A 14,626-nucleotide genomic window follows, 5' to 3' on the forward strand; every position below is an offset into this window, starting at 1 on the left:
CAATCAGAGTGACAAGAGATTGAACTAGAATCAATATCACCTGACTTCTCTTTTCATTACAGAGCACTGCAGTTCCCAGGAAGATTATAGGTAAGTGATTTCTTTGCCATGTGTTTTGCTTAACTTGAATTACATTATTTATACCACAATTCTTTGATCTACCAACCTATTAATATAAGATTATTTTAGCACGATTTATTCTTAGAGAACCCATGATGGCTCCTTTATTCTTGACTAATTGCTCAAAGCCATTTATCCAGCAATCTGTTGTAGAATTTTGGCAGGCTTGATGTCAAGTTGATCATTTTTCAGTTCTTGGCATCTACCTGTTCAATAGTCTTGAAAATTGGGACTTTTGCCCATCTGGAATATTCTGGCATCAATCCTGCTCTTCAAGAATTCTCAAACATAATGGCATTTGCTCTGGTATTACATCCATGAATTCCATCAGTTCTCTGGATAATTCATTTGACATGAAAAATTAAATTTACTTAATAGAGCTAGGCACCTTTTTATTATCACATAATTTATCTTTCCCTATAGACCATTGTTGGAAAAAACAAAATAGAAATTGAGTAGATTTGCTTTCTTTATTGCACCTAATAACATTATATAAACCGATTTAGTATCCCAAAACTCTGGGCTAAAATAAATCTGGGGAAGGATTCTCCAAAATCACTCATGTTGCCTCATTTTGTTCTCGCCTAGGTTTCCCTGGAAACCTTAGTATTTAGCTTATATCAAGTAAGCTCTCAAAAGATGTGAGTACAATGTCTGTGGCACCTGTGAAAATATACAAGATAACAATGAATAACTTAAATAGGACGTCTTTTTTTCACCATAAGAAAAAAAGCAGAAAAACATAAAGGACTCACAGGATCCCAAATCAATGGATTTTAGCTCCAGACAAATCCATTTACTTAGCTCCAGTGAGTATTATTTCCTTAGGTGACTCCTCCTCAGATGTGAAATAGGGACTATTACATGAAAAGTGTATGAAGGGAAGAAGATTACTGAGATTTCTAAAATTTCAGCCTTGGGAGAAGCCTTGGAGATCATCTAGTCCAATTATTTAATTTTACAGATAGAGAAGTTGAAGCCTAGAGTGGCTATATGAGTTATCCAAGTAATCAGAAAGCAATCAATGGATGAAGTACTAGAACCCACATTTCCTAATTCAAAGAGCCTCTTACTATGCCTCCTAAGATCTTTTCATATTTTAGTGTTTCTTTATTCTTGGTTGTCGCTTATTGGAAAATTGTTTAAAATGTGTTTATATGCTTTTCTCATGTCATTCATTAATGTGGGTTCTGAAATATCTTAAAGGTCTGGCTTTTAGCCTGGATTCTCTATCTTCTCTATTTCTGCCTCTGATTGGTCCCAAAGTCTTTGACAATGACTCTGACTTCTAACATATGCTCTTTAATTTACAACATCCCTCCATTATATGTGAGTGTATTCATAGATTCATGAAATTTTATATTTGGAAAGGACCTTTAAGTTTAGGTAGGGAATACTTATTTTTTGAAAGAAAAAGTTATGTGTTCTCATTAAAAAGCTCTTGGCCAAGTAACAAAGAAAGCTGAGGATAATGTGAGATGACAGCAGTTGGTCTTTTACCAACAAGATAGTTTTCCAGATAGTGACAAAAAAGTAAATTGGGGTAGAATCTGAAGGAGGAAGGATCCTTAGTTTTTGGTAGGAGAAGAGAAAGGAAGTGAATTTTGAGAATTCAGGTTGTCATATTTTGGAAGAACCACATAATTTAGTCAAATGTCAAAGAGCGAGCTCCTTGATGAACACAATTAAGAAACCAGTGAAATAGGGAATATGGTAAAGCTATCTTATAGTTTTCTAAGTATTTGATTTTCTTCTGTCCCTTGGAGTCATTATGAAACAAAAGAGAGCAATTTATTACTTTGTGTCACTCATCAACATCTATCCATAAAATGTTTCATGCTAATTACACTTGAAATGCAAATTCTGATGTGATTGTAGGAACCACTATCGTTTTCTTCTGTATCATATTTCTTTCAAGCAGTAATCATAAAATCTTGACAGATTTGCTATAAATGATCCCATTTCAGAAACCACCAGCTCCCAAAGCAGCTGGTCTCTACAAGAGAAAATCTATTTCATGAGATGATGTGGCTTCTGGGCAATTCACATATTGAATTGAACTGAATGAAAATTTATTTCCTTTAAACACAGAATCTAGTTTTAAAGAAAACATGAGAACTTAGAATAATGACATGATTTTTAGAGAAACCTTAGAGACTGCTAAGTCCAGTGCTCTCATTTTATAGATGAGTAAAGTGAGGTAGCGGGAGGGAAAAGAAAGAAAGAGGGGGGAAGCATGGAGGGGGAAGGAGGATGAAGAAGAGGGAAGGGGGGAGAAGAAAAAGAAAAAGGAGGAAGAGGAGTGGAGGGGAGAGGAAGAGGAGGGGGAGGGGAAAAGAGGAGGAGGAGGAAGAAGAGAAAGAGGAAGAGGAGAGGAGGAGGAAGGGAGAGGTAGCTATGTGATCTTGGGCAAGTTATTTAAACTGTGTTACCCTCAGTTTCCTTCTGTATAAAATGGGGATTAAAACTTTATAAAAGCATTTAGATTGTGTGAAGAAGAAATGAGACAATGTCTGTAAAGTCTGTAAAGTAACCTTAAATTGCTCCATGAATGAGAGCTTTTATTAGCCAGACCTATAATTCTAGCCTCCTGATTCCTGGTCCAATAAACTTTTTATCAAAGCAGTCATTTAGTTAGTCAACAGGCATTTAGCAAGTGCTCATTCTATGCCAGGTACTAAATTAAGCTTTGGGAATATAAACCCACACAAAAAGAAAAATAGTTCTTGTTTTCAAAGAACTTGTATTCTATTATTGTTCAGCAGGATGATTTCAGAAAGGCTTGGAGATGCTTACATGAACTGATGCTGAGTGAAGTGAGTAGAACCAGGAGAACATTGTCCACAGTAACAGCAAGATTAAATGATCATCAATTCTGATGGATTAGGCTCTTTTCAATAATGATACTATTCACGCCAATTCAATGATCTTGTGATTGAGAGAGCCATCTGAATCCAGAGAGAGCACTATGGGGACTGAATGTGGATCACAACATAGAATATTTTCACTTTTTTGTTGTTTTTCTTTGCTTGCATTTTGTTTTCTTTCTCATTTTTTCCTTTTTGATCTGATTTTTCTTGTGCAGCATGATAATTGTATATATATATATATATATATATATAAGAATTGCATATGTTTAACATATATTGGATTACTTGCTATCTAGGGGAGGGGACTGTGAGAAGGGAGGGGAAAATTTGGAACACGAGATTTTGCAAGGGTGAATGTTGAAAATTATCTATGAATATTTTTTTTCTTGCCAATTTATTTTAATTAAACATTACTTATAAAATGACAATTATAGTTAGGGTACCATTTGCCAGTTGTAGTTCTTTAAAATGAACTTGGTAAAAACCAAATTATATCTTTTTTTATTATAACTTTTTATTGACAGAGCCCATGCCTGGGTAATTTTTTTTACAACATTATCCCTTGCACTTACTTCTGTTCCGACTTTTCCCCTTCCTCCCCTCACCCCCTCCCCCAGATGGCAAGCAGTCCTAAACAAGTTAAATATGTCACAGTATATCCTAGATACAATGTATGTGTGCAGAACCGAACAGTTCTCTTGTTGCACAGAAGAATTGGATTCAGAAGGTAAAAATAACCTGGGAAGAAAAATGAAAATGCAAGCAGTTTACATCCATTTCCCAGTGTTCTTTCTTTGGGTATAGCTGTTTCTATCCATCCTTGATCAATTGAAATTGAGTTAGATCTCTTTGTCGAAGAAATCTACTTCCATCAGAATACATTCTCATACAGTATCGTTGTTGAGATATATAATGATCTCCTGGTTCTGCTCGTTTCACTTAGCATCAGTTCATGTCTCTCCAAGCCTCTCTGTATTCATCCTGCTGGTAATTTCTTACAGAATAATAATATTCCATAACATTCATATACCACAATTTACGCAACCATTCTCCAATTGATGGGCATCCATTCATTTTCCAGTTTCTAGCCACTACAAACAGGGCTCATGCATATGTTTTTAAAATAAAAAAGTTTTAAGATAAATTTAAAAAAGAATTTATATTCTAATGAAGGATAATAACAAATTAAATAAATGAAATTTTTTTAAAGGGTGGAAAGGGTTAAAGATACTAAGTACACGTGAAAAGGCAGGAGTGCAATAAGATGAAAAATGAAAATATGGCTCACCTGAAGATTCTCAGAGGAACCATCCAATCAAAAGTACAAAGATACTTCTGGGATGTGAATTCCAAGATTGGAGTGATCTTCCAGGGGGAAGAGGTTTTGGGAGCATGATAGAGAAATCTTGGGTACAGCCTGATGCTAAATAAAGATACGACTGCATTTCAAGCACAGCATGTCCTGTGGTTCATTCTGTTGGGACAGCTTTTTATCCTTTCCTCAAATTGGAATAAATTGTTTTTCTTTTCAAAGCAAAATTCAGATGGGGCTTTCACTGTGTGACCCTGTAGGTATGGATGGGCCAAGTGCATTTCATAAAGGTAGCTCAACTCCAGGATAATACTCTTAACAACTGTATAATTAAATTTTTCTCCATGACTTTTAGAGTCTTCCAGTTGCTCTCCAAGATTGAGAAATCTTGTACATTTTCACATACATTTCCACACTGTGGCAAAAGGATATAATGAAGAAGAGAGATTTTTTTGGGTTTCTCTCCTTTAGCTGTTAGTCTCAGGAGATGAATTTGCAGTGCAAGACTTTGGGGAATAATCATTGGCTTGACAAAGTTAAACTCTGGACAGAAGATAAGAGGTCAGAGCAGAAAGTTGCAGAGTACAGTCAGTGGAAAGAGTCCTGAATTCAGAGTCAGAGGATTTGAATTTAATTTGAATCATGACTTTGATCCCTGTTACCAATGTAAAAGTAAATCTCTGAACCTGCTTCTGCCATCTGTAAAATGCCAGAGGTTGGACTAGATGTCCCCTAAGGTTCTCTCTGGATGGAATTGATGATCCTTTGATCCTAGGTGTTTCTTAGTGGAAAAGAGCCTTTTCTACCCCAAGACTCTGGGGAACAAGGAGAGAAGATGGAATACGGTCACCTTTGCTGCTTGAGCTCTGGATCAGTTATAGGGATCTCAGGAGTGTGTTGATAAATGTTTAACACCTGATTCTCCAAAGAAAAAATAATTACAGTTTTAAATTTAAACTGCTTTATTAATATTTTCTCATCACTTTTTAAAGTTTAGATCAGGCTAGTAAGCTGACAATCCCTGGTCTATATTGAAGTTCTTAAACTGTGGGTCATAATGCCATGTGGAATCATGTAACTAAATGTGGAGGTCATGAAATTATAATTATCAATATGTATTTGATTTGTAGCCTTATTTCATGTACCCATATATTTGGATTTATGTAAAAATTTCTTGGGCAAAAGAAGAGGGTTTTTTTAGTGGAAATATTTAAAAAGCCCTGATCTGGATGATCAATAAAATAAATAAACCAAGCCTTGATTTGTAGTACTTGTAGCATCTTTTGATTTCTAAGATGAAATTGCTGACTCTGAAAATTTAACAATCGACTTGAGAGGTGTATGGACACAAGATTTGTGGGGAAGGGTCAGACTATCCTGCTGACTATACCAATTGTAAAGATGCAAGATCTGTTCCACCTTGCTTATGCCAATTGTAGTGTGGCAAACTTACTGAAAATATTGAGATGCCAGAGAAAGAAGGGCTGTTCACAACAGTTTGGAAGTAAATATGTGTAGATTTCTTAGGATTTGCTAGATTAATTAGGTTGTTTTAAGGGATTTACTCATGAGACCAGTTGTCCTGAATAACAGTAATACTAAATAGAGTAATGAATCCTTGCACCAACCCCAGGCCAGGTCAGAGATTGTACAGAAGCAGAACAAAGAAGGCCCAGGGCCAGGGATGACCTAAAGTCACATTCAAGTTCTCCCTTGGGATAAGCTGCTTTTGCTGTTTACCTTTATTCAAGGTAGTTTACATTCTCTGTGGAGACATAGGTCCCACATCCATACTTTGGCTCCTACTATTCACTCTGCCCCTCATGACCTAATCATATAATCTGTTCCATTTAATATCTTCCACAAAGTTCCCTGGGTGATACACAAATGGTTTTGTTAACATAAAGGAAGCAGAGGAGCTTACTAATGAACTATATTAGAGCACAATCCACAACTGAAATATGAGCCCAGGTAGGAAAATTCAAAAGAATCACCACAATTGTTAGTTTTTCTTTCACATTACCTCAAGGGAAGTAAAGAAAGAATCAATGGCATTTAGTGATTAGTGGGAGAATTGAATTTCTGAACTTAAATTGTAACAGACCAACTGAATTTCTGAACTAAGTTCAGGCAAAGAAACAGGGCTGGGGCAATTTTACAGTGTATAAGAGGGGATATAGAATAGAATCAGTTCTAAAATGTAATAAGAATAATTTATTTTTTCAATTTCTCCTTTTTGTCTATGGCAGATGTCACATTTTTTTCCTTACTGAAGACTGATCAATCCCAGACAGCAAGCCGTAGTAAAAATATTTAAAGCCATGGACTAATTATGGAGGGGAAATAATCCCAAGATGATGGAGAGTGCTCAGTCTGCAGATACAGTGGAACAAAAGGCCAAAGTAGTACAATGATGATCATCCACATTAGCTAACATCAGGTCTTCTTGCATTTAAGTAGCTCACTCCCAATGTCCTTCAAATTTCATCTTGGATTTTAATATCCTATGCAATCAGCTAGTCTCTGAAAACATCTCTCAAAGTAGTACTGAAGTAGACTGCTCTTCAGTGGATTTGCTTTTCTGGTTCCAAGTTACTTGTAGAGACTTGTACGGATCTTAATACAAATTAGTACGGCCTCTCAAATTTTACTTCTTCAACAACTGAGACTGAATAAAATCATGAATTTCCTACACTAACTCCAAACCAGGTCCATATACAGAATCAGGATAAGGAAAGCATAATGCCAGAAATGGTCCATGGTCATGTTCAAGTTCTCCCATAAGATAGTTGTTGGTTTTTTGTTTTTGTTTTTTGCCATTTACATTTACTTAAGTTAATTTATATTCTGGAATCAAAGATCCCACTCCCCAGCACATCAATGGACAGTCTAGCTATCTCCAATACCTGAAATTTCCACTCACTTTTTCCATCCATCTCCTCTTCCCTGAGTATTCCAGTCTTCATGGTAGGCTGACGGGTGAGATGTTTCTGGCTATGGGGGCTTTTTAGCCTTCTTATGTTGCCAGCTGCCCACTCCCCATCTGTAGACGGCTAGCCCTGCTCTTGTAGCTGTTTTGACATTACCCATATCTAACTTTAACTGTGCTATTTTCAGTTATCATTAAGTCAAGTGAAAACCATCTTCACTGTGAGAGAGAATTAATTAAATCAGTAAGTTAACTAAATCAGTAAAACTATGTGTCACCTCTGGGAAAACAACTGGAAAGGATAACTCATATTTTAAGTTTTATAAAGATTACAAATTATTATTCTATTATACTCAGAGTTTCAGAACTGTGAAGTGATTTGCCCAGGTTGTTCAGAGTAGAAGCATATAAACTGGATTAAAATCTAGCTTTTTAAAAAAATTTATGCATTTTTGTGTCATGGACTTCTTTGGCAATCTGGTGAAGCCAATGAATCCTTTTCCTGGGGAGCATTGTTGTTGCATAGATAATATATAAACATATTAAATAAATAACATATATATAAATAATCATAATAGCTAGTATTTTTATAGCACTTTAAGATTTGCAAAGTGTTTTTATGAATATATCTCATTTAATCCTCACAGAAATCCTGGGAAGTAAGTGCTATTACTATCTCTATTTTATAGATAAGGAAATTGAGGCAGGTGGGGGTTAAATAAGTGAGTGACTCTGGATCACACCGCTAAGATCAGAAGCTGGATTTGAACTCATGTCTTCATAATTCCATCTCCAGCTCTCCTCTATTTATTGCACAACCTATTTGCCTCTTAATAGAAATTACAAAGAAAACCAATTATGTCAAAATATAATTATGAAAAAAACTTCATAGACCTCTGATTTAAATCCAAATATTCTCACACACTGTTGTACCACATTAACTTGGACTTGACACTTAGTCAAATAATTCTTTTTTGGTTATTTTCAGTAATATGCACGGTCAAGCAAAATAAATTCTTCCAACAGCACCACACACACACACACACACACACACACACACACACACATACACACACACACAAACAATCCCACATCCCATGCTACATACTAAATGCATTATCTCAAAAGCACAATGGACACAGTATTGGACCTGGAGTCAGGAAGCTTTGGATACCTGCTAACTGTGTGACTCTGACAAGTCATCTAACTCCTATTTGTCTGTTTCCTTTTCTGTAAAAAGAAAGTAATAATAACACCTACTTCACAGGATTGTTGTGTGAATCAAATGATTGAATATTTGTAAAGGACTAAGTTCAATGTCTGGTAGATATTAGGTACTATATAAATGCAGTTATTATTATTATTATTGGAATAATAATATTATTATTGGGCCTGTAATCAGGAGGAACAGAATTGAAATATGAACTTAGACATTTATTACTGGTATTATACTGGGCAAGTCATTTAATCTCTGTCTGCCTTAATTTACTCAACTGTAAAATTAGGATAATTGCAGCACCGATTATTGCAGAGTTGTGATGAAGATTAAATAAGATAATATTTGTAAAATGCTTATCACAGTATCTGGCATGTAACAGATGCCTACAAATGCTTACTCTCTTATAATTTCTTCCCTACATTACCTCTCCCCTCTGTCTCCCCATAGTGGAAAAACCATGTTTCATATTGTCATTCATTTCATGAATGGTTATGGTAATGATTGTTGTTCTTAGATTTCAAAATCATTCATTTGCATAATATCAATGTTATTATATAAATTGTTATTCTGCTATTGCTTCTTTCTTTTCTGCAAAAGTTTTCATTAAATATTTATTTTCTTTTTTAATAACAGATTTTTATTTTCAAAATATATGCAAAAATAATTTTTAACATTTACCCTTGCAAAACCTTTTGTTCCACATTTTCCTCCCTCCCTTCCCCCTACTCCCTCTCCTAGACAGCAAGCAATCCAATAGTATTGGTTATTTAATTCTGCATCAATTCATGTAAGTCTTTCTATGTTTTTTTAAATCATTTTTTCATTTCTTATATCACAATAGTACTCCATTGCATTCATATGCCATAACTTATTTGGATATTCTCTAATTGATAGTCTCAGAATATGAATAGATAGTTTTCAAAGAAGGAAACCCAGGCTATTTGTAGCCAAATCATTAGTAATGAGAGAAATACATATGAAAACAATTCTGAGATTTCATCTCATACTCCTAAGAGTGATAAGATGACCAAAAAATGAAAATGATAACTATTGGAGGGGCCATATTTTTGGAAGGATCTTGATGAACTAGTGTGTGTCTAAAGCAGCTTGACTTTGATGGTAATTGGACAGGAGAATACAGTCTACAAATATTTGAAATCCTATGGAAGAGGAAGTAGATTATTTTTGTTTAGTAGTTGAATTGTTTCAGTTGTATCCCAACTCTTTATGACCCCATTTAGGGCTTTCTTGGCAAAAATAGTAGAGCAATTTGTCATTTTTTCTCCCAGCTCATTTTACAGAGGAGGAAACTGAGGCAAACAGGGTGAAGTAACTTGCTCAGGGTCACACAGATAATAAATATCTGAGGTGAGATTTGAACTTGGAATGATGACTCCTGGTCTAGCACTCTATCCACTATACCACCTTGCTGCTCCATTTGTTTAGTTATAATGAAGAAAACCAGGGACATTGTGTGGGATTTTTAGGGAGGGAGAATTAAGCTCCATCTAAGGAAAGACTTCATGGCAATTAGAGCTAATTGAACAAAGAACATATGATTGCTTTGGGAAGTGATAATAATTGATAATAATAATAATGAATGTTTATATAATACATATTATGTGCTAGGCACTGTGCTAAGTGCTTTATGAATGATGACCTTGGGAGGTAGATACTTATCATCATCTCCATTTTACAGATGAGGAAACTGAGGTAAACAGAGTTGCCCAGGGTCACAGTGCTCGTAAGTGTCTGAAGTCAGATTTGAACTCAGAATTCCAGGATCCAAGGCTCATTGCTTTATTCACTGTTATCACCAGGGACTGAATTTCCTACCCGTGTAAGTCTTAATAATTTGTCAGGGATCATGTAAAGGAAATACCTTTTTATGAAATAGATGAGCTTTGGGAGAAGGAGTGGAGGGAGGGAGGGGAAAAGTCAGAACAGAAGTGAGTGCAAGGGATAATGTTGTAAAAAATTATCCAGGCATGGGTTCTGTCAATAAAAAGTCATAATTATGAAAAAAAATGAAATAGAAGAGCCCTTCCAAGTCTGAGATTCAGTGATTTTGTGAAATGCTGTACATTGAAGGGATGTGAAAACAAGAGGAGTACAGAGGTAGTCATTTCTTCTTACTTAAACTGACCTGTTTGGAAAGGAACAAAGAAATGCTTTGCAAAAGGCAATTTTCATTAGGCAAAGATGTGGGAGGATGGATTGGAGAGGGAACCTGACTGCTTATTGAGAATACTCCAATAGTAGCTTGACACCTTCTCTTTACATACTATTTAATGAGTCATATCCACATACCTTGCTTCAGGGTAGCTCATTCCTATCACCTTGCCAACTCTCCTTTGTGTATTGGCTTTACCCCTCTTAGAGCACAAAATCTTTGGAAGCAGAGACTATCTTGTTTATTTATATTTTTATTCCCTTAGTGACTGATACTTAAAATGTATAAATATTATCTCTCTCTCCATTTATCTATCCATTCATCCATCTGTCTATCTCTCTATCTCTCTATCTGTCTGTCTGTCTCTAAGGCAAACTGTAAGCAGATCATTTAGGATCTTTTAACTCCAAATATACAAACCCCAAAATGACAGGAGCTGAAGAACCAGGGTAGGTAGGCTGTAAATCAGGCTGAAATGGCTGGTTTGGGAGTTGCGAATGGTAAGAGTGTACCATGAGTGAAAGGGAAAGAATTGAAAATTGCTCTTTAAAGTTGAATTAAGCAGAGTTTGATTAAGCAGTGTTTCATAATCATCAGAATATGGTATATGCATGTAAATATACTGGACTGGAAGTTGAGATCCAGTTTCTATGGCCACATAGTAGTTTGTTTTATTATGCTGAACTACTCATTTAAAGTAAAAGACTGGGATTACAGGATCTACAAGCTCTGTGATTTTATGATTCTATTTAAGAAAATACTTTGTTATTTGCTTTTTTTGTAGAGTTTGCTCTGTATTGTGTTCTTTAAAAAGGTATACAAGGGTTAGTAATTAGTAAATTAGCTGTTATATATGAAATTTCAACAAAGTTTTATTTTTGTAGGTGTAAGATATATATGTGGAGGTAGGGTGTCTATATAGGTATATACATATATTATATTGACATATATGTATAAATATAAATATAAAAGAGAGACACAGACAGACAGAGGAATATGTTTCATGGATGGCATGGTTGGATACAATCTAGGGTCTGGGTATCTTTGCAAAGAATGGTAAGACCATGTCTGCATCCCTATCTGCCTGGCTTAGGAAAAGGGCAGGCAGAATTTAGGACTGACTGGACAGTTCACTTTTCCTGCAGCCCCAGAGAGGGTTAGACTTAGATCTCTGTCACCCCTGAATTATTTCACCCTCTCCCACCCCCTTCCATGACATCTTCCCTTAAAGTGTCTCTGCAACAAAATGAAGTCTCGTATGTAAGTTTGCAATATCATGTTCATCATTCTCTCAGCAGGTCAGGAGTCACATTTTCCATACATGTAGTTGATGGTACAGCATTATTCCTCTACCACTTTGCCTGTGTAGCAGTGGGTATTACATAGAACAAATAAGCATAAGTGATTAGATCACATATTGTTATTGCTATTCTTGAAGAAGACCATGACATTAGAGAGGTGATGCCAAGGCATGCAAGTGAATTGGATTCAAGTGCTTTGGATTCAATTGGCTGTACAAGGTCATCTGTCTCAATTTCCTCTCCAGAGCCATAGGGTCCAGTGGCCAGATATAGATCAGGATGACTGGAGATGGCCCTGGATGCAGTGGGAGACCTTGATCTTTTTAAGCTAAGATCTTCAACAGATCTCAATTTGACTGAGGCGGCACCCATTCAGTGATTAAGATTAGATCTAAATTGAGGCAAAGAATTTTCTCTTTCATCTAGTCCAAAAAATTCTAAATAAATAAATAAACAAACGAATGAATGAACGAATCTTGGAGGGAATGGTGCTCAGGATTTCTCCCCAAAGCAGAAATGACTGCTCATTATCACCTCTCTATTACCCAAACTTGCTAAAAGCCTAATATACTGATGCAAGCACCCAAAGTTAGATACTCCTATATGAAGAATAGTGGAAGACCCTGATCTGGAATAGAAGGACCTAAATTCAAATGAAATCTTAGTTATTTATAACCCTTATATCCTTAGGCAAATAAGTCACTTCCCTTCTAGATGATTTCTAGAAATGACGTAAGCTCTAATTCATCAACTACTAACTTTTCACTTTCTGATAGTGACCTAAATATGTTCCTTATGTTTAGGAAGCAATATATACCCTCTGATAAGCTTTTCTTATAAATTTAAACATATGAAGATAAAATATCACACAATGGAAAAAATTTCGCTCTGAAATCAACTCATATTTGCAAAGCAATTTATAGTTTTCTAAACATTTTTATATGTATTCCTTACTTGAGGCCTGTAACATCCTTATAATGTAGGTGGAAGAGTTATAATTATCCCTTTTATTACAGATGAAGAATCTGAAGGGTAAAGAGGTTAAATGACTCACCAAAAATCACATTAAGAATTAAGGGCAGAGCCAGGACAAAAATGTCTATGAAGGAGGCAATTAAAGCATGATTAAACCCAGTTTGATAGGGATGGTTTTAAGAATCATAGGGGAAAAGATTAATCTTTTTATATTTTGATTTTTTTAGATTGTCTTCAAAGTTGTCTTTCCACTATGGCTACTAACAATTGCAGCTTGCAATGGAAATTAATTCTCTATAAGAGCTGCCAAGAACCATAAAGAACAGACAAGTTGAGATCTTGCCTCCATAAAGTATGGAGAGCAATGAGATGTTGTTGTAATTTTTAAGACTAAATTTCCATATCTTGACTAAAGTAGAAATTCAGCTACGATTGGTGAGCCCAACATCATCAGTAATTGGAATATGAGAGCTTTGGCTAGTTCCATTTCTGACCCTGACCAGCCTACTCTTCTTTAGACAACTCGGTGGTCCCCTGAAGCCATACTGGCTCTGGCTCTATGGAGGACACCTAATTAGCCCAAGTCAGCTCAGTACTCTTGAGTTCAAGCAATCCATCAGCCTGCACACCAATAAGGATTTACAGGTATCTCCAGCACGATGTGAATTTTGTGGTGACATCCTTAGAGGTTGTCATGTTTATTTTTTTTTTTACCATCATTAAATAATTGCTAACCAAGCTCCAAGTTTCCTTCTTGAAGAGAATATAAAAGAATTCAGAAAGTGCCTCTTCATTTTGCAGATTATTAGGGAGTATGAAGTGGTCCTGAAAAATAAGAAGGAAAATTTCAATGTGAAATCCAAGAAGATGATTTGAGAAAAGAGAAAGGAATCTTGACCTGGGTCAGTAGGTTTATGAGAATAGTAAAGATAAGTACAGATAAGCAAAGGGAAGCAAGATCACTAAGTTGGAGCAATGTTACAAATATGAAACACTCATTGAAGAAGGCTGAACAAGACCTTGGGAGGAGAAAAAGGGACTTGTGTTTTAAGGAATGATAATGTAGCAATAAAGGTTCCATCATGTTATCCAGGAATAATCAGAAAAAGAAACCAGTAATGATGAGGGGTGACTTCTTGGTGAGGAGGCTATTTTTTGACCTGATATTAACAGTAGAAATAGCTGCTGTCTTTCTATGTCATAAAACAGTACATGACTGAAAATTCCTCATAAGATCATACATATAGAGCTAGAAGGAACCTTAGACAATGTGTAATCCAATGCCTACATTGTGCAGGTGAGGTTAAATGCCTTGCTCAAGGTCATAGAGTTAGTGAATAGCAAAATCAAGATTTAAACTCAGGTGCTTTAACTCCAAGGTTAGCATTTTTTCCCACAATATCATACAGCAAAGCTAACAACTCTACTCAATAAGCATTTATTAAATACCTATTATGTGTCAGGCACTTGATACTTCTAGATAGTAGCAGAAGGAACTTAGAACCCATCCTAAGAGTTATAGGTAAGAAACTGAGAACCCCAGGAACTCAGATGGTGTTTTCATCATAGTTAAAAATAAAAAAAACTTTGGGAAGAATAAGAGAGATTTTGTATTTGAACAGCAAGTTAAGAAGATGTTAGAGAATAAGGTTCATATTTTTGGGTCATAGTTTATAATATAAAAATTATGGAAATATGGCTAATGAGGGCTAGTAATGACGTTTGCC

At 35.5% G+C, this 14,626-nt stretch overlaps 1 long non-coding RNA gene across 1 annotated transcript in view; it reads right to left on the reverse strand.

Annotated features, from left to right (window-relative positions):
* Positions 1 to 13,565: 13,565 nt before the first annotated feature.
* Positions 13,566 to 14,626, reverse strand: part of LOC116422543 — a 35,876-nt gene continuing 34,815 nt past the window's right edge. Inside the window, exon 4 of the long non-coding RNA XR_004233212.1 lies at positions 13,566 to 13,724. This is a non-coding gene — a long non-coding RNA (uncharacterized LOC116422543). The remainder of the gene's footprint in view (positions 13,725 to 14,626) is intronic.

This window comes from Sarcophilus harrisii, chromosome 1, assembly GCF_902635505.1.
Source record: "Sarcophilus harrisii chromosome 1, mSarHar1.11, whole genome shotgun sequence".
Taxonomy (NCBI): domain Eukaryota; kingdom Metazoa; phylum Chordata; class Mammalia; order Dasyuromorphia; family Dasyuridae; genus Sarcophilus; species Sarcophilus harrisii.